Source organism: Passer montanus, unplaced genomic scaffold (genome assembly GCF_014805655.1).
Source record: "Passer montanus isolate IOZ18808 unplaced genomic scaffold, ASM1480565v1 scaffold3, whole genome shotgun sequence".
Classification (NCBI taxonomy): domain Eukaryota; kingdom Metazoa; phylum Chordata; class Aves; order Passeriformes; family Passeridae; genus Passer; species Passer montanus.
In genome coordinates this window covers 13700188-13721287 of record NW_024367707.1, presented here as the reverse complement: position 1 = coordinate 13721287, position 21100 = coordinate 13700188, and the positions used below count along the sequence as shown (strand labels likewise).

The 21100-nt window shown below is 36.8% G+C and overlaps 1 pseudogene; it reads left to right on the top strand.

The window, feature by feature from the left end:
* LOC120504675 overlaps positions 1-10988 on the top strand; it is a 47603-nt pseudogene extending 36615 nt beyond the window's left edge.
* The last annotated feature ends 10112 nt before the right edge of the window (positions 10989-21100 follow it).

The window sequence follows — 21100 nt, the reverse complement described above, 5'->3', positions numbered from 1 at the left end:
GTTTAAAATGGTCACTGATGATATCCAGGGGTTTGGTCTTTATCCTGCAGCCACATGTGGTATTTTCCCAGTCCACGTGGGTTTCCATAGTGCTTTCTGGTTTCAGTGCTTTTCATCGCTGTCTATTGAAGTAATTTTTGTCATTCATACATGTAGCTAATAAATAGAAACTTTAATTGTACTTTTCCTATGATAGGAACTGATAGATGTTAGGTTTTGTTGTTTTTTTTTCATTTGGTTTCATTCTAGGTGCTTTATAATAGATAAGTAATCTAACATCAGCATGGCTTGTTTGTTTTGTTTTTTTTTTCCCCTTTTTATTTTATCTAGATGAAACGGCATGGTTTACCAATAATGAAATTTCCAAACCACATGCTGTTCTGCATCTGCCATTTCATTTCTTCTCACTTCAAAGCACACTGATGATCCCCTCGGTTTTAAATGTTCATAGTGTGGCTCACATACAATCTGTTCCTTCTGTGCAGACAGAAGTTTAATCCAGAAATTTTCTTAACATCTTAAGTGATTATTTAATACAGCTGAACAGGACAAAAAAATGGACTGACAAATTCAAAGAACAAATAATAATAAGGAAAAAAAAATTCTGCATTGACACATTCAAATATTGATCCTACAAGATTTACTGACATACAGAAAATTACTCACACCAATAAATTTCAATTCAGACTCTGATAGATAGTTCAGATAGTCAAGTGTGCCTGATTTTTGATGTCTTGTCAGAGGAAGAAATCTTCATTATTTTTAAAATATGTTTCAGGCTGGCTTGCCAAATACTAGGCTTTCTTAAAACAAAAGATGGAACAATGTATAAAATACTATAAAATAGCCTAATTCTGTTTTATTTTCAATTTTCTTATAGTTTCCCAGAGTAATTTAGGGAGGATTTGTATCATGCACAATATGCTGTATGAAATATTCCTGTTCCAAGTAGAAAACAAAACTTTGCTTGACTGATCACAGCCACCTACCTGCATACTCATAGCACTTGTGCACACTGTGTCTTAGTGTGTCTTTCTTACAGAACTTGATGAAAAATTTTTGAATTTTTCTGAATAATTAAAATCAAAATAATACATAGGGTGTAATAAGGATGAGTAATTATTAGAAAAGAACATGTATATTTCATGTTAGGAAAAAATTTGTCAAATGCTTTGTGACTAATCCTTGAAAATTGTCTCAGGTAAAAGGTGAGACTTTCATATAACTATTGTTATCCTGTAAGATTTATCCACCTGAAACTGGACCACATTTACAGAAACAATTTTTGCTTCATAGAGAACTAGCAAGAAGCCTAGGGTATCAGCAAAGGATCACCACAACAAATGGAACTGTTCCATGATGCATGAAACAGTGAAATATCCTGTCTGTGTCAACTTGAAGAAAAATAAGAAACCTGCATTGTAAATTATTTTTCTGCTGTTTTCTGATTAAGCTGACTTATATCATTATCAGCTCTCCAAAGAGACACTATGCCCTGAGTATTTTCCACTGGCTTGTGCTGTGGAAAATAAAAACCAGAAATTAAAAGGGACTTTGAAGCTACTAATAGCATTTCATTTTGCAGTTGCAGAACACATGGTTTGTGTTCATGTTGTAAATGCTCAATGACTGCTGACAGGTTATTCACTTCTTGATATTCTTTTGCATTTTTATGACGTGAGAGGTGTTGCAGACTTTGAAGCTTACATACATTGAAGAAATATTATCAGCCACACTCTAAATACACTCAGAATAGATGGAAGTTCCCTATTTTTAAATGACACAGGACATTGTAGGCATCCTGACTAGCATGAGAAATCAAGATGCTGAATAGAAACAAAGATTTACTAAATCTGCGTGGATTGCAAGTCCTCTGAGTGGAATTATTTTCACTATTCAAATAAAGATCCCTAAAAATACTTTCTGAAACTAATGAAATTTACTTGAGAAAAGGAAAAAGGGTTTAATTTGGCCATTGAGAATTCAGACATAAAGAAAAATATTTGCCACACTTTAAATAAGTTCCATAAACTGACCATGAACTGTCACCTTAGACACAAAAGATTTCATTCTTCTGTGTGTGTCGTCTCATAGTAACAGATTTGCTTACAAAATGTATTCAAAACTTAGTACAATAGAGATTTGAATAGGAAGAATGTGAATGGTTTAAAATACATATCTAGCATTGACGGAAAGACATCGTGGGTAACAACATTTTCAAGTTTTGTCACTGTGGACATGGTAGAGACCAGTTTGTAAAGATGTGACAGCAGAAAAAGTGAACCATATAGAACATTTCTTCTTCTTGTGCATGTAGGCGTGAAGGAAAAGTTCAAGATGTCCAGAGATGGCAAAGAGAAAAGTCTTTATATGCTTTCTAATTGCATAGGAGACAGTCCTCCTGGTTTGCAGTACTTTTAAAATCTCTCCACACACTGACAATCTTGTGAATCAAGGAAGAAAACTTCACTTGAATCTGATATGTCTTAAAATGAAAGCAAATACTTCTAAAGGAAGCAGGAAAAAGTGGGGTAATGTCTTTTTGCCTGCAGAAGAAACCTTATGGGACACGTGGTTTTACCAGATTTTTTTTCTTCTGTGCTATTGTAGCTTGTAATGAGCTTGCTATTGTTCTGGAAATGAGAACTCCAAGAACATTTTTATTGCTGTGTTTTATTGTTGTGTTATCTATGCAGATCATAGATCATATGAATAACTATATATTTCTAATTATACTGATTGTCTTGTACACTGTTAACCAGAGATCAGGGACAGTAGTGAACTCTGGAATTCATCTACCAGGGCTTTGAATTCAATGTACCCGAATAGGAGATCATATTTGTGTCTGTAATTCACTGAAATTGTAGCCTTTGCAATAAGTAAGAAGCTCAAGGATTGTTTTCATATGTGTGTGTAAATCAGCACTAAATAAAAAGAAAAAGAAAAATTAAAATATTTCTGAAAGAATACCTATGAGGTGAATATTAAAAGTGAGGATGGAAAAAATACAGAATATGCATTTTTTTTTAATATAACACATATAGAGGAATAAAATCACACTTTGATAAAATCTAATCATCAAGACAAGGCTTGTGGAAGAAGGCAATTTAGAACAAAAAGACATACTGGGAAAGTCATATAATTTTCCACAAATATATAATAAACACAATTGATTTATTTGATGTCTCTGCTAGTAAAAGGACACACATCCGTTTAATAATGAAGTGGCAACTTGGTGCAATTCCATTTTGGAATGCCATAAAAAAGTTCAAAGAATTTGACATTTAGTTATTTGCTCTAAAATTTCACATTTCAAAAAAAAAAAAGCAAACCATCACAATGGCAACAGCAACAACAACCAACAACAACAACAACTCTGTTGTAAAACTGAGCTTATTGACTTAATTATTTTGGAAAATAATGCTGAATAATTATAAAGTAATACTAGCTGTGGTTTTAATGAAGTTATTCTGTCCACAAGCCTCTCAGTGAATACAACCTAACTGCCTGATGAGTTCCGCAAGGGTAACTTGCAACTGGTGCAGACAAAATGGAGTCATGTCATGATGCTTTCAGTATTTATGGTGGTGCATGGTTTAGTGCTAATCTCACCTAAATCACAGGCTGACTGCTGGAGTAGAAGCTCATGAAATCCGGAGTGCCAACAGCGCTCACACCAGCTACTGGAAAGATGCCTTATGTGTCAATAATTCTCTATTTGTGTGCTTAAGGCTGACCTGCAGACAAAATGCTCAAAAAATCAAATCATAATTTATATCACTTTCTCTCAGATCTAACTAATGCCCAGAAAAAAATCATTATTCAGAGAAGTCAGTTAGCAAAATTTTAACATATTAAAAAGTTACACATGTGCAAAACATCAGTGGTTGTCAGCCTTGGTGTTCTCATAAAGATTCATGTAGCCATAGCAAGGCTGATCTCAAAGATATGGCTACAACTGCAGAAATTAGAGCAATGTTTCAGCTGTGTTTTTATGGTGTGTACTGCGTTTATATCACTTTCTCTCAGATCTGACTAATGCCCAGAAAAATAATCATTATTCAGAGAATTCGGTTAGCAAAATTTTAACATATTAAAAAGTTACACATGTGCAAAACATCAGTGGTTGTCAGCCTTGGTGTTCTCATAAAGATTCATGTAGCCATAGCAAGGCTGATCTCAAAGATATGGCTACAACTGCAGAAATTAGAGCAATGTTTCAGCTGTGTTTTTATGGTATGTGTGTACTGCCCCATTTTTAATCCTGATTTCACTATCATGGAAACACATCCGTATTTGCAGAAATTCAGTTCTAATGTTTTGGAATTCTGTGGATTATGCATACATATTATATGAAGGATGATGCAAGTTTATAAGATCAGATGAGTGAAGTTTGCTGCAAACTTTTCTAATTTTTTGTCTCCCTAAACCAGATGTTCGCTATTTGAACATTTGGAGAAAAATTAATGTCTTTATGTTCCAATGTTTTGGATTCTTTCTTTCCAAAGTTCATGTATGTATGTGTTTAGGAAAGAAGCCACCTTTTATATGATTTAGCTAAATTTCTCTGCAGACAAAATAAAATTTTTGAAAAAGGTGCATTTTGAAATACACAAAACACATTTTGAGGAAAATGCTTAGAATACACTCTTTGTAAATTCAACATAGTGTTTTCAATAATCCAGTCAAAACAGAATTCTGAACACCACAGCTTTAAAACAAGCTTTAAGGGTGTTTCTGAAAGTGCCTTAAGGAGAAATACTGGCAGCTACAAAGCATGTCATTGAGATTTAAAACCTGATGTCCCTAGACTGAGTTTGTTGTTGCTGTGTCAAAAAATTTTAGTTTTGTTGAAATAACATTTGCAAGCAAAAACTTATTTAGAGAAAAATTGTCCCAAAAAGTTGAGTAACGTGTATATGTGATTTATGGCAACCGATACTTATCAATATTTTTGATTTTAGGGAGAAGTATGAAAACTGCTGTGTGAAGATTACGTGCTCTGCATTTTAAAGATTAATGTAAAAAAGGCATTCAAACAAAAATGCTCCTTCATAGATGAAAAACAAAATAAAACTGCCTCTCAGGTACACTATTTTGCTACCCCCTCAGGCCTAATATTTCTGGTGTAAAATATGTACAGACATACTGTACTGTAAGGCTGCAGCTGAGACCTATCAAGAAGCTCTGAGATGATTGTACCTAGAATATCCTGCTTTATTCTCCTATTACATGTCTAGTAAACTCTCACTGATTTCTTTTGAAATCCACACTCTTTTAAATGCATTCACCATAAAAATGGAGTTACCTTATATAATTTTTGGCCCAGCCTCTAATGTACTGAAAACAAAATACTTCATCTTTTCTTGGCAGAATTAGTGATTGTCTAGGCACAGACCCAATACTGCTCTTTGCTGGGGCTGGTTTTTCCTGTTTCCATTTTTAAACAATGTAAGTTCAGTAGCTAGAATTATTTGGATTACTTACAGATGAACACAGAAATAATTTTTTCTAATAATAGTAATCAGAGTAATAACAACAATTTTTAATCTTATATTAGAAAACTTAGAGTAGCATTGTTTTCTAACATATTAGGTACAGTAGAGCAAACTAAGATAGACTAAGAGAAGATTCTTTACAATGAGGGTGGTGAAACACTGTCAGGGGTTGCCTAGAGAGATGGATGTCCCATTCCTGGAAGCATTCAAGCTCAGGTTGGATTGGTGCTCTGAGCAACCTGATCTAGTTGAAGATGTCCCTGCTCATTGTAGAGGCCTTGGATTACAAGACCTTCAATGTTCCCCACAAGTCTGAACTATTCAATGATTCTAAGGCTAGAAAACAGGCTAATTGCTATATCAACAGAAGTACATTAACTCACTCAAAACCCAAATATTAAAGGCTATCTATTTCAACATTTCACACTAAAAAAAAGAAAAATTTCAGATATTCAGAGCAATATGTAAAGAAATATGTTTTTTAACAAAAAATAATTATTATTGTTTATCACCCTTTTGTGCCTGCTCGCTTTTGACTAACTAATACATCCAACAACAAAATATTAAAGGCTATCTATTTCAATATTTCACATTAAAAAAAGAAAAATTTCAGATATTCAGAGCAATATGTAAAGAAATATGTTTTTTAACAAAAAATAATTATTATTGTTTATCACCCTTTTGTGCCTGCTCGCTTTTGACTAACTAATACATCCAATAACATTACAGAAGTTAGAAAGGATTATCTTTGAATTATAGTTGGTGAATAATTACAAATTATTAATAAGGAATATGAAAATGAAGGAAATCTTTTCCTACATTTCATCAACAGAAAGAACTAAATACATGTAATATATTTTTAATGTATCCTTTACATTCTAGTTACCATCAGATATGTGTGGAGAGGTGAGTAGAAATATCTACATATGGCATGCAAATGAAAATGTATAACTTCATGAAATGAAGTTGTGAAACAACAAATGAAAATGTTAAGTTCAATTCCCTCTGTCATAAAATCAAGCTATTGACAGCAGTCATAGGTGCAGTGTTTAATATCTTAAACCAGGCAGAAGCAGAATCCATGAGGTAACATTAAAAATAAATAAATAAATCAAATCTTAATTAAGAAAAAGAAAATACACTTAAAATTACAGCGAAAACATAGGATAAATCTAAAAAATCAAGTCTGACTCATGGTGCTGCACATTGAAAATGAACCTGATGACAACATGGAAACGAAAAAATTCAGTAAGCTTAAAAATTGTGTAGGAATCTGAAAATTATAAACAAATCATTGCTGCAGTATCTGACCCAAGGCTGTTAGTCTCTTCACACACATCTGAAAGATTCTGTTGATAAATGTGTTCAACACAAATAGATAAATTAATTTTCAAATGATGTATTTTTCCAGATAATTGAAGTTATATTAATTAGTATTCTTTTTTTTCCTGCAAAAGGACTACACAATATTTGTGTCACAAAGGGCTAGCAGTGGAAGACATTCACATATCAAAAGTGCATGTCTCCTTTCAGAAAGATGTGGTATGCATGCCTTTTTTGAAGAGACTACCATGATTCTATTCCACAGGCTCAGTTTTTGGTTTTGTTTAAAATAGCTGCCAAATGAAAAAGTATATCTCTCCTATCCATTTTTACCCTCTTCATTTTCTCCTCTCTCAATCAAAAGAGCAAGGAGCAGAAGGATGGAGTCTGTAAATGTAACCCAATTTAATACAAACCCCTTGGTCATACCAGGTTCAATATCTGCAGAATTTCCACACGGCCACAAAAAACTAAACTAATCTGGATGGATTCACAGGAAGCTGTATTTTCCACTGAGTAAAAGCCTTGGTGGATTTTACTGACATTTTCCATCTCAGACTGAAACCATTAAGGAAACATATGGATACCTGAAAAACAAAGTGATTCTGAGACTTCCAGCTGTGAGCTGCATAAGGGCTTTTTACAATTATCCATTTTCCAGTTGCCAATTTCAAATGATCTGGTTATTACATTTTTTCTCAAAATAAGGATCAAGTTCTTTTAAGATTTAGAAAATGCTGTGGTAGTGGAGAGACCACCCTATTGGGTCTGTTGCACTGTGCTTTCTGCATTGAAATTTTCATCCATTTTCATCCACACTGGAAATTTCCGTGTTGAGTCTTCACTGAATAACTGCTCAGCCTCCATGAGAAGTCCATGAGCCTTTATGGGGGTACATGGGAAGAGGCAAGATGAGCTGGGGAGACTGGGACTGTTGGGGGAGGGGGGTGGAATTAGAACAGAGGGACAGGAGGGTAACAGTTCCAGGATGGCTTTCCTTGAGGAGAATGAACCTTTCATTAGGAGTCAAAAATGGAAAGGTGTAGAAAATATGCTAAAGAGAAAGGGAATGAAAGTTTCAAAACAACAGATGTTTTTCTATTTGATCACCAGTTATGAAAACAATTACAGATTAATAATCCTAAACTGAGCATAAGTAATTTTAAATGTAAAGCTAGTGGGACGCTGTTTCATTCTGCAATTTAATTTGGAATGCTTATGAGAGATAATTATTTTCTTTTAATCTTGTAAAAGAAAGAAAGGTTAAAAACAGAGACTAAAATAACACACCTCATGTTTTCCTACCTGACATGAACATAAAATATATGTTAAGAACAGGAGAAAGCACTGTCCAGTGTCTGTAAGTTTTTTGCAGTATGACTTTATTCTGTTACTGACTCACTGAACATAACCAACGTCAGAATACTCAGAACTGCTGTGAGATTTCTATTAATAACACTGAAGACAAATTTTACCAGAAGCTGTATTTGCTACTCATGTCAAGAGCAAGTCTTCCAGATTAATATAACCAAAGTATTTGTTGACTTATCCCACAGGGAGTCTGCTGTCTCCCTGGGGCCCAGGTAAGGGATTTTACCAAGAGACTGCCTGGGCTGATTCAGCCCTCTGATTATTACCCACTGCTGATGCTCCAGGCTGGCAGCAATGAGACTGAAAAGAGGAGCATCAGCGCAATTAAAAGGGACTTTAGGGCACTGGGTCAAGTGGTTGATAAGGCAGGAGCACAGGCAGTGTTCTGCTCAGTCCTTTAGATGACTGAGAAAAACGGTGAGAGGAATAGGAGAGCCCACATTGTCAATAAGTGGCTGAAGGGTCGGTGTCATCAGCAGAATTGTGGATTCTTTGATCATAGTGCAACTTTTTCAGCAGCTGGCCTGCTGGAAATGGATGACTTTAACCTACCAGACATCTACTGGGAACTTAAGACAGCAGCAAAGAGGCAGTCCAGAAGTTCTTAGGGAGTGTGGAGGACAACTTTTTGTCAAAGCTTCTGGGCCAGCCCAGCAGGGGAGGGACTGTCAGACCTGTACTTTGCAAATAGAGATGGGCTGGTGGGAGATGTGGTTGTTGGAGGCTACTTGGGGCATAATGATCATGAATTTATGGAGTTCTTAATATTTGGTGAAATGAGGAGGAATATCAATAAGACTTTTACATTGGACTTCCAGAGGGCAGACTTGGCCTATTTAGGAGACTTATTCAAAGAGTTCCTTGGGAAGCAGCCTTTAAAAACAAAGGAGTCCAGGAAAGATGAGTGAGTTTCACAACAGAGATCTTGAGGGCACAGGAACAGACTGTCCCTGTGTGCTGAAAGATGAATAAAGGAGGCAAATGTCCAGTCTGGATGGGCAATGAGGTTTTGAAGGACATTAGGAATAAAAAGAGGATGTATCATCTCTGGAAGGAGGGTCAGGTCTCTCAGGAAGCATTTAAGGGGGCTTCTAGGGCATGTAGGAAAAACTTACGGAAGTCAAAGCTCAGTTCAAACTTAATTTGGCAGCTTTTATAAGGGATAATAAAAAATATTTTTACAAATATATTAATAGTAAAAGGAAGGGTAAGACCAACCTTTGTTCTCTACTGGATGTAGGAAGGAACTTAGATGAGGAGAAAATGGAAGTGCTTAATGCCTTCTTTGCCTCAGTCTTTAGTGGGAAGATGGCTTGTCCTCAGGATAACTGTCCTCCTGGATTGGTGGATGGTGTCAGGGAGCAGAATGGTCCCCCTGTTATCCAGGAGGAGGCTGTCAGAGAACTGCTGAGCTGCTGGATGTCCATAAATCTATGGGAGCAGGTGGGATCCATCCCAGGGTGATGAGGGAGCTGGCAGATGAGCTTGTGAAGCTGCTCTCCATCATTTACCAACAGTCCCGGCTCACAGGTGAGGTTCCAGATGACTGGAAGCTGCCCAATGTGACACCCACTCTCAGAAAGGACAGGAAGGAGGATCCTGGTAATTATAGGCCAGTTAGCCTGACCTCAGTACCCAGTAAGGTAATGATGCAGTTTATACTGAGTGCCATCAGAGAGCACTTCCAGGATGGCCAGGATATCAGACCCAGCTAGCATGGGCTTAGGAGGGGTAGGTCATGTTTGACCAAGCTGGTGTCCTTTTATGACCAGGTGATCTGCCTGTGGATGCAGGGAAGGCTGTGGATGTTGTCTATTCGGACTTCAGCAAGGCCTGTCTCCCACAGCACACTCCTGGAAAAGCTGGCAGCCCACGGCTTGGGCAAGAGCACTCTTTGGGTTCAGAACTGGCTGGATGGCTGGGCCCAGAGAGTGGTGGTGAACGGTGCTGGATCCAGCTCACCAGTGGTGTCCCTCAGGGATCTGTGCTGTGGTCAGTCCTCTTTAGTATCTTCATTGATGACATGGATGAGGGAATTGAGTCTTTCATTAGTAGATTTGAGAGGACACTAAGCTGAGAGCTTGTGTTGACCTGTTGGAAGGTAGGAGGGCTCTGCAGAGAGACCTGGAATGTTTGGAGGAATGGGCAGAGTCCAATAGGATGAAGTTTATTAAGTCCAAGTGCTGAGTCCTGCATTTTGGCCACAATAACCCCCTGCAACGTTATAGGCTGGGAGTGGTGTGGCTGGATGGTGCCCAGGCAGAAAGGGACCTGAGGGTGCTGGTGACAGCGGCTGAACATGAGCCAGCAGTGTGCCCTGGTGGCCAAGAAGGCCAATGGCATCCTGGCCTGGGTCAGGAACAGTGTGGCCAGCAGGAGCAGGGAGATCATTCTTCCCCTGTACTGGGCACTGGTGAGGCCACACCTTGAGAGTTGTATCCAGTTCTGGGCCCCTCAGCTTTGGAAGGATGTTGAGACACTTGAGCGCGTCCAGAGGAGGACAAGGTTGGAGAGGGGCTGGGAACACAAACCCTGTGAGGAACGACTGGGGGAGCTGGGGGTGTTTAGTCTGGAGAAAAGGAGACCCAGAGGTGACCTTATCACTCTCTACAACTCCCTGAAGGGTGGTTGTAGTCAGCATTTTTGACAACATCCATAATTAACCTTCCCTCCTTCCCTTTTTTCCATCCTTCCCTTATATATATCTCTCTTACATATATATCTACCTCTCTCTCTGTCTACCTATTTACCTCTTATATTCAATAAGTATAATTCAGTTTCTCCTTTTACAGATAAAGAAGGGATTTATTCGCCTCACTGTGATACAAGGGGAGGGAGAACAAGTCAAAGAAAGAAGGAAACAGCAAAAGCATGTTTGAAAAACAGACTGTAAATTAAACTGAAAAAGTAAAGGAGTTTCTTTGACTTTATTCACTTGTGAGCTACTGATAAAGGCAAACCTAAGAAAATATATACTGGATCTGAGCATGTTCTGTGGAGAAGGATGGGAATATATACTTCAGAAGTGTCATCTGGGAAAGTCATTGACCCTCACATCAGTTTTCCTAAATGTAAACTGATGAAGCTGGTGGAAAACAGTTTTGAAAGTCCTCCCTTTCTCAGGCACAAGGTGCTTACAGAGGAGTGACAGTTGTTTCCATGTGCTCGTGCCAAAGGGAAAAGGAATTTACACACAATCTACTGTGTGGGATCTTTCTTTGTATTTACAAGGTCATGCTTTATGCTGAAGATTCTCTCTATCTCAACACATTGGATTTAGTAACCTCATTGCCACTGCTGCTCTACAGAGGCTTGGATGGAATTGTTTATACTAAAGAGGAGCATATGGAAGAGTCTGTGTCAGAGATGAAGTCATTTCAATGGGTAAATTAACTCTGTTGCTGCTTGCTGCTCTCTCAGCATGTTTTAAGGTGCCTGTACCAAAAAGATCAAAGATCATAAGAGAAAATGTGTCTAACATCTTGTGAAAGAAAAGAAAATATAAAGATGTGAGGAAGGTTTTTTTTACCACCCAAACACAGATCCATACAAAGACAGAAGGAAACACTGAAGCATTCATAAAAGCATCTCTTCTGTCCTACAATCCAAACATCTGGAACGACTGCCTTTGGCAATTCTTGATACTTGACATAGTTTCTTTGTTAAAAGTTACTCAAGATTCTCAAGTTTGTCTTGCAATACTTGAAATCCTTAGGCACTGTATATTTTAGAAGTTTGTAAAGTATGACTATATGGCTAAGCAAGAATTTATAAATTGACAAATAGATTTTGACTAATAGATTTTGATTGCTTCTTATTTTTTAAGATTATAACATGTATTTTATGTGTAATCATCACTATTCCAATCTCTGCCAGAATGAAAGAAGTTTGACACTTGCTAAGATCTTGTCCTAAATGATTGATTTTTCTAAGAAGAGAATGCTGGGGTTAAAACAGGACTTCAGGTACTTTAGTTAGCGTTTTTCTTCTGATCAATGTACAAATGGCTCTAAACATTTTAGCACCCATAGTCAACTGAAAAACTTCACAGAATCCAGAAAATTAGTCGCTACAGTGTGATATAATTTGAGGTGTGAGTCCTTACCTATGTTTTGTCTAAGGGGATATTTTTCTGGGAGATGGAAAATTGAGAATGGATGAAGGAAAACCAGGAAATTATGATAACAAAGTTTCTTGCAGACTTATTTAGCACATCCATTTTCTACTGCAACTGTTGCATGTGATAAGGATATCAGCCTTATTTAATATTTCAACCATAACAGCATAACCACTCTCAGTAGGTTATTCCAGCCTGCACCACTTCAGAAGAGTTGCCTGCAAAAGAATTTCAGGATTATTCAGAATTCATGTCTCTCCCAGCCATCCCTGAGCAGGAATGCAGCTCTTCAGCTTGCCCTAAGCACATCTGAACTTTAATTCATGGAATCTAAATACTTAAATAATTTTCAGCTACAATTCCAGGACCAAACATTTAAAACATTAGACATGAAACTTCATAATTCCTAGGACCTAAGGTTGTGTTTCTTTGGTGTTAGTCCTTCTCTTGCTGCAAGACAGGAAGATGGGATTTTCTGCATTAGATTAACTAAGCAGAAGATGCCTACTGTGCTGAAAAGGCACAGTTGGAAGTGAGAGCATCTGCAATGATGTGATAGTGTACACATGGTGGATGAGAGATGTACCTTCTGCTGATTATAAACATCAATTCCTCTGTGGGAAATCCCACTGACAATACTAGTCATTTTTAGTTAGGGACAAGTACATCCTCCAAGTTCTGTCTAGTGTGAAAAGATTTATTTAAGAGAAGGTGAAAAGCTAGCTTTATTACTGCCTTTATATGGCTTTTGCCTATATCACAGAGCTGTATGCAAAAATATAACAGGAACTCTGGAGAACCCACATGAAATTTGTATTGAAAAATAGATCCAGCTCACAGAGATGCTTGTGTCAGAAGTAGTTTATGCCCTATTTAAATAACACTTCTATTTTTATACACTTATTTAGTGTATACTGTGAGAACACTTATTTAGATTTGGTTATGTTGAAAATGCTGTCCTTTTCAGTAACATTAACAGAAAGACTATTCATAAATCAGCTTCAAAATAAAGGCAAAGAAAAAGTAGAAGTAAGCTTACAGCCACTAAATAAAATAAAAAGTAAGCCAGCATTGTAGCTGATGAAGTAAGTAGTTTTAGCACATAACCAAACTGGAAAACTCTGATGAAATAACTATATCTTAATTCTGTCATGTGATAGATATAAACCCAAAGTAGATTATACATTGTAATTACATTCTGATGATGATTAGACTCCTTCAGTGTAAACACATTACTTCATTTTCACTTTAAATCGGTGTCTTTTTGTTCTCATTCTATTTATTCCTTTGGAGTTCTGAAGCATCAAATCATCTATCTGAGCAGTTTCCAACATGAATCCCAGAGCTGGGGAATGATTTATACCAGAACCTCATGTATCAGCATTGCTGTACTTTTTCTCCAGAATTTTGTCATATCCTGTTTTGCATATCTTGAGTATAAATGTATTTTCCACAGGGGCAGGATACGGTTTGTTTTGATCCCCATCTCAAAGACACTCAAAAGCCAAATGAAGAAAAACAGACTCAAACTTCTTTCTCCACTGAGTTTGATAAATTATTCTAATATGCAGAAATCATAAGGAAAAGGTAGAATGGTTCTGAACTGTACCACTATCACCTCCCTCTATGTGGAAAAAAAATAGGTCTGAGCCTATAAAGTGCTTCTATTTCTGCTTAAAAGAATGATTTTAAAATGCCTATATGCTTGTGATAGATAGATGGAATTTCTTCTTACTGTTTTGGAAGGAATTACACAGAACATGTCTGTCCCTCATGAAAAAAAGAAAAGAAATTCAGTATCTCCCCTCACCTATAGGATAGACTATATCTGCAATTTTAAATTCAATTTCCTTATCTCAGTAGTTCAGACACATGTGGCAAATTTCAGACTGTGCAGAGCAAAGCTGCCAGAGAGTTTGCCTGCACAGCCCTGTCTCCTGTACCCATGGGCACCTGGAATGGGGCTCTCAGGAACAGAGAGTCTTTCTGCAGAATTGGGTCCTGCATCAATGAACCAGGAGAACACAGAGGCAGTGCCCACCACGATCACCTCCTGGCACATGGGTGCCAGCACGTGGTCAGACTCTGGGCAGAGGGGTTGGGAGCACAGCTCCTCACTGCACCAGCACAGGTTAGGTCTCTGCCTCTGTAACCACTCTCCCAAAACCGAGGTGAGGAGAGACAGTCTAATTAATACCACTGCTCTGGATCTGAGCTTGGTCCACCAGAACTAAGCTCAGTTCTTTTTGTACCATGACCACACCACAGTGCAGTCTGGTTCTACAGGGACTGACAGAGGCTCCACAAAGCTCAGCAGATTTGTTTCAGTGCTGCTCTGCTTCTGGTATCTGGAGGCAATGGAGGCACATGAAAAAGACATTAGGCCTGATATGATCAGTCTAGATAGACTGTGGTTAGGCAGCATGGACATAAGGCAGAGATTATCTGGAGCCAAAGTATGTTGTCCACAGACAGTGGAGGTATTCAGGCTCCATGATCTTTCATTCACTTCAGATGACTGCATAAATCACAATTAGATTTCAAGTCACTTCTGTGAATAAAGCCACAAATACTTTTCTCTTTTTCTCTCTATTCTGGCCATTTACTTGTCCGTGAGTGCCAGTGTCCCAGGGTGCAGAACAGAAAAAGCTGTTCTGCATGCCGGGACACTGGACAATTCAGGTACAGACTTAGGAGATTAGGATTTAGTTAGGAGCAACCACACAGTGTAAGGATATATGAAGATCTCAAAACCCCTCTTTGATAATAATCTATGTAAAAATTAAGGAAAAAAATTTGTACAAATTTGTTTTTAAGGTTTTACCTGCATATTGATACGCAGCCTTTAAAGAAACCTTGAAAGGGAGAAAATTTAAATCTGATTAATTCATTAAATGGTAATTTATTTTTTCCTCACCTGTGTCAACTGTCTATAACAAAACTGTTACTGACACAACCTGTTGTGACTATTTCTTCTGCAGACTTTCATAACACACTATGCAAGTTGCATGTCAGTTCACAGTGTCCTACTTTAAACTTGAGATCCTCCTCTTAGAGAGTTCAGCTGCCAGGATTAAATAAATTCTGTCAGTCCTGGCCTGGAATTGAAGTTTTTTTCTCTCCTAATTACAGTTGGCTTACAGCATCTTCTGGATTATCACTGGAACAGGTTGTCCAGAAATGCTGTGTTTGCTCCATCCCTGGAAGAGTTCAAGGCCAGGTTGGATGGGGCTCTGAGTAACCTGGTCTGGTGGAAGGTAGCCCTGCCCATGGCAGGGGAGTTGGAATTCAATGACCTATAAAGTCCCTTCCAACCCAAACTCTTTTATGATTATATGATGTTATGGTTTTATGATCCAGTGTACTTTCAACAAAGATAATTTTGTTCTTTCTTTTGTAGTTTATCACCACTACTGGAAGATGAGGGAATTGTGAGGGAAGATGAGGGGAAAATGAGGAAAGAATGAAGAAAGGATTTTTTTTTTCATTACTCCACGTCCTCAACAAAATATGGCAAGACTTACTGTTTTTTGGTTCACAGGCAGTGTTATATGGCCATATAAGGTTTTGAGGAATTGAGACATGAGTCAATCCACAGTAACCAAGTCAACATTGAAACACAGTGCCTGTAAATTGCCAAACAGTGGTGGGATTGCTTTGACAAAAATCTGTGTCACAATATGCTGTGTCTCAGCTGGCTATGCAGATTTCAGGGTGACGAGTTTCATGAAAAAGACTTAAAGATGATGTCTCAGATAAATACCTAGATTAACTAATAATTTGTTTCAAACCCTGAAGAAGTGAATGGCAAAATTATTAAACTGAATATCAGTTGCCTGTGAACAAGCAAATAAATAAAATCAGGAAAATCATGAATGTGTATAAACAGTAAACATTTTTTTCTTTTCTTGTTTTATCCTCCGAAAACAATTTAAACAAAACTATATATTTTAATATCTGATTTTTCTGTGAAATACTTGATATTTGCATCATTAAACATAATTATATCTGTGATATTCATTGATTCCAAAGGATGTTATTAATTTTATTTTCACTAATGCAGGCATCATATTTAATGAACACAAACAATGCTTTTTAGTTCTGAACCAATGGGAACTATAGTACCCTGAATTCCTTCCTCAGAAGCTGCCATGTGTTTTTGCTCTTTATTGACTGAACATTTCACAAGATAAAAAGTTTTGCATAGGATCTAATCCAAAATATCTTGCCATTAATGGAAATATATTGCTTGAAAGTATTTTACCCTTTTGTGACATTTCTTGTTACACTGTGAAGGTGAAAGAATAAAAATAGAAAGCAAGTAAAAAGGACTGTTTTAAGTTAAAATTATCTTTGACCATATTGCAATTTATGACTTTATCTTAGAATTTTTAAAGTTCAATTTCACTATTCTTAGGTGGAGTAATGATGCATTTGATGTAACAATGTAATAATTCAAATATGTGATGTAAGGAATTTAATTTTGTGATGTAAAGAATTTAATTTTATTTTTTACACTGGTTGTATTTGACATGTGCAAAAAATAAGTAATATTTCAATATTCCTTATGAAATGGATGAGGTAATTTCTTTATCACTTAGCAGTGATTTAAAAGTAAGTAGAAAATAACAGGGAAAAAAAAAAGAAACAGAATACAGGCCTTTGGCTATACTTCTCAGCAATGCTAATTAAGATAAGGTACTGAGAAATGCCATGTGACATCTCTGATGTCCCTTTTACTGTGCAAAGTAGGATATCTGAATATCTGAGTGGCTACTTGGGGAGGGATTCAGAGGCCAACTTGTTGTTGGGCAGAGAGCTGCTGGAAAAGCATCAACTGGCCATGAAGAGTAAATAAAAAACAAATTAATGATATTACTTTCATGAAAAAAAGAAGTAAATACAGGTAAATTCAAGGTCTTTCAACAGCTGTTGGAAGCTTGCTTTTGTGCAGTGTGCTTAACAGTCAGCCCTTTACCCTTACTTTTATTTGATAAAATATGGACCAAAGCATCTTATATTTTTCCTTTGTCACATTCTTACATGTTTTCTTTCACAGTTTATGTATTTATTTTATAAATTATATGTGTGTGTATATATATATATATATTACACAGTTTATATATTTTTCTTATGCAGATTAGATATATATACAGTTTGCATGTACTTCATGTCTAGGATTGATTTTTTTGATACATATGGTCAACTTCACAGGAAGAAAAACCCCCAAGCACTCAGTGTGTACTGATTGGGTCTCTGCTTCAGGTAAGCTGGTTTTTAACAAGATTTGTTACAAGTTCAGCTCAAGGAATGTTAGGAGAAAAATCAGCACTAGATTTTCAGTCTGAAGCTGATGAACATCCTATGAATGCAGTATTGACTTTGATCTGGTACATGGGCCAACAGGATCTGGCCAAATCAAAAGACAAATACATACCAGTCACCAATCTTAAAAATATAAGGTAGTATTAGACACAGAAACATTTAATATTTCTTTAGAGCACATGATTGTTTATCTGTAGCCTTCTTGAGAAGCCTGGTCAATTCTGAGGCTACAGACATAGATGGGTTTGGTGAAAACCAAGAAGCTCATACAACCTGAGCACCAATGAACTTAAACACCTGTGAAAGGTGCCTGACCTGGGAATATGGTAGATATGCCAATTTTTTAGAAAAATGCAAAAAGAATGTCAGATTCTGAGAGACTGTATTTCTTTTCTGCAGGACTCTGGTTAACAAGATGGTTTCAGAAAATAAATGGTGCAGCTCTTGTTAAAAGCTGTGTGGAGAAAAGATAAAAGGATAAATGTCTGACTGCCAATCACTTGTCAACATCTTTTGGGCACATGACAAATTCACTTTATCAAGAGCAAAGCTTTGCTTTCTATGTAGCTTTCACTGATTTAATAAAAACCAACTGTGCAAGCTTAGCCTGAGATGTGTGAGGCCTTCTCCATATGGTTTCCGATGCTTCTGAGATAGCTGGGAGCTGTGATGCCAGAATAGTTTGGGAGAACCCTGGAGAAACCTCTTCCACCTCATTTTAAGGCTGGTGCGCCTATCCCATTTCCAATGCATCATGTGGTAACCCCATAACTGATATTAGCAGTCAATTTCAAGCCACAGATGACTTGATTAATCTCTTCAGACTCCTATTTCATTGGGTCAAGGCTGCCAAAAAGAAAAAAATAAATTCATATATACAAACACTTACAAGATGATGATGAGCCACAGTGAATTGGAATGATTTGCTAGTTTTATGATAGGCTTTGGACTACATTGCTGCTTTGAGGAAAAGCAATAATATTCATAAAATAGCATCTGGAAGAGAGAGGTGAGTGAGGATTGCCTTCTAGTCTGCTTTGAAGAAACTGTGGATGGCAAAGTCATCTCTCATTTCTATGAAGGCAAGCAAACAAAATGTGTGCGGTCTTTAGATGAGCTCATTCTTCCCCACATTAAAGCTTTTACACTGGTATTGTAGCCTGGAACATTATGAAACTGAGCATTATTTCACAGACATTTTCCTCTGTTGAGGATGTGACTACTCCTCAACCAATTGCAAGACACTCCTATGCCACTCTGCGGCTGAGTGGCCTGAAAGGCTTCAATAGTAAATGTTTTTAATGGTTCAGAAGGATGAATTCTGAGTCCCCAGACTGCATACGTGGAATAACTGGAATAAATATCTATGCCAGAGTTAATTAAAATGTCCCAATGCACTGATGATTTCTTTAATCATGAGTAAAGTATACACTAAGTATTGAGGATAAATACTAGGAAGAAATCACTTGTAACTTGTACAGTCAGTATTGTTGCCACCAGTTTAAACAGTGATAATTTGATGAAGTACTTGAATTGGATTCAAATACCACTAATCACATTTAACAAGAAGACCAGATGTTTTCTGAGAGAAATTACTGCAAACAGATCTCTAGTTATAATGCAATCTTTTACCAGCAGGTTCTACAAAGTTTCAGCTTGTTTGTTCCAGGAAATAAGGTCTCTTGTCTTCAGATGATTTTGTAGACTTTTTTACTCTCATCCATGTTTCCCCTATTCAACCAAAATAAAAGTGGTCGTTTTAAAAGTAGTGGCATTTTCTGACAAAAGAGCTATTGCCACATTAATTGTAACAAACTTTTGTAATGCCACACCTCTTCAAAAAAAATTTGCATGTGCTTTGAAGTCCGGTAGATCCAATACAGTACTTTGTTTTTCTCATTTCCAGGACATGTTTTGTGACCTGGTTACTCTCCTTAGTTATTTTCTGAAAAAGATTGTCTTTTCTGTCTGTCTATTACCCTGGAAAACAAACACGGCAGTTACAAAACAGTGTAATTACTTAATCATTACTTTTCTATCCCAGTACTATGATCATACTGTACAAAAGTTGCCCAAGTGGATGAATATTTTCCGTTTCAGGCTCTAGAGTAATACCACAAATGCACAACACATTTTGGAGGCCCTGTCCCAATAAGAAAAAAAAACAACTTTTTTTTCCATCATAGCTGGAAGCATAGGAAGTTATAATAATCAAGATGAGTAAATTGTATGACGCTCATTAATATTTAACACATGGTTGCTAGTTGAATTTGTTGGTAAATATTGGATACCCAGTGAAATTAGGTATTAATGTTGTCATAGAACAGAAAATTAAACACCAGTTTTGTTGACCACTGTTGTGATCCTGATCTGCAATGATAGCCAAGATTGATAAAATAGCATCATAGTTCCAAACTAAAGTCAGTAAACAGTACATTTTACTCCTTTTATCTGATTTTTTATTTGGCTTGTGATTGTTTTCCAGAATATTAAGCTAATCTGGATATATAATAACAATAGAAACTGAGAGTGCTCCATATATTCCCACTGGATAGTGGTTTTCAAAGCAAAAATTAAATAGGCTTTGGCTATGTGACCTGTGTCCTTTCAGAAAACCTGATCATGCCACTGATTCTCTCATATACTTATACAAGGATTTGTATCAGAGAGCTGTGACACCCTTGAGTAAACAGCATTTTCTCATAATGACAACACATTTTAGTGTATAATTAATTTTAATCCATTTTGCACTCTTCATTCACTGCTAAGTTTCATCCAATTTAACTTTCTAGCATCTTTTCTGCCACTCCATCCAGTGCACTCCACAGTAAGTCTTAGTGAAAAAGTATTTTAAAAATCCACGAAGTTAACTGTCTTTCATTTTCCAATACCAGAGTCTTGAGTGTGTTTCGGTTGTTAAACCTCCAAATACATAACAGGAACCTTTTTAGACAGAACAACATTAATAATTGCACTGATCACCCAGTGTTGGCTCAACACCTCAGTATTAGAAGTTTAATTCCAGACCATTTATATACATAAAACCTATATATATGAACTGTGACTGCTTCAAAATCTTACATGTTTCCATGTATGATTCAATAGGTATTTGTGCCTTCATCTCTGTGAGGACATCTGAGAACTCTTCTGGCTCTATCCACTGAGCAATGGAAAGATGTCTGAATTTTGTCTGCTTCAGCCTGCCTACACTACCTCCACTAAGACATGGCAAGTAACAGGCTGCCAACTCCTTCCAAGTGAATTGCATTTTATTAACCTAGTAGAATATCCCACTGATTTTCTTGTATTTCTTTTGACTCATTTGGTGTTTTAAAAAGGAAATCACCAGAATAATACATTGGAACTGAGCAAATATTTCTTTCTTTTAAAAATAAGCAGCCTAACTTCACCTACACAGAGGCAAATCCCACCATGCATAATAGAAAACTGATGTATGTTGGTATTA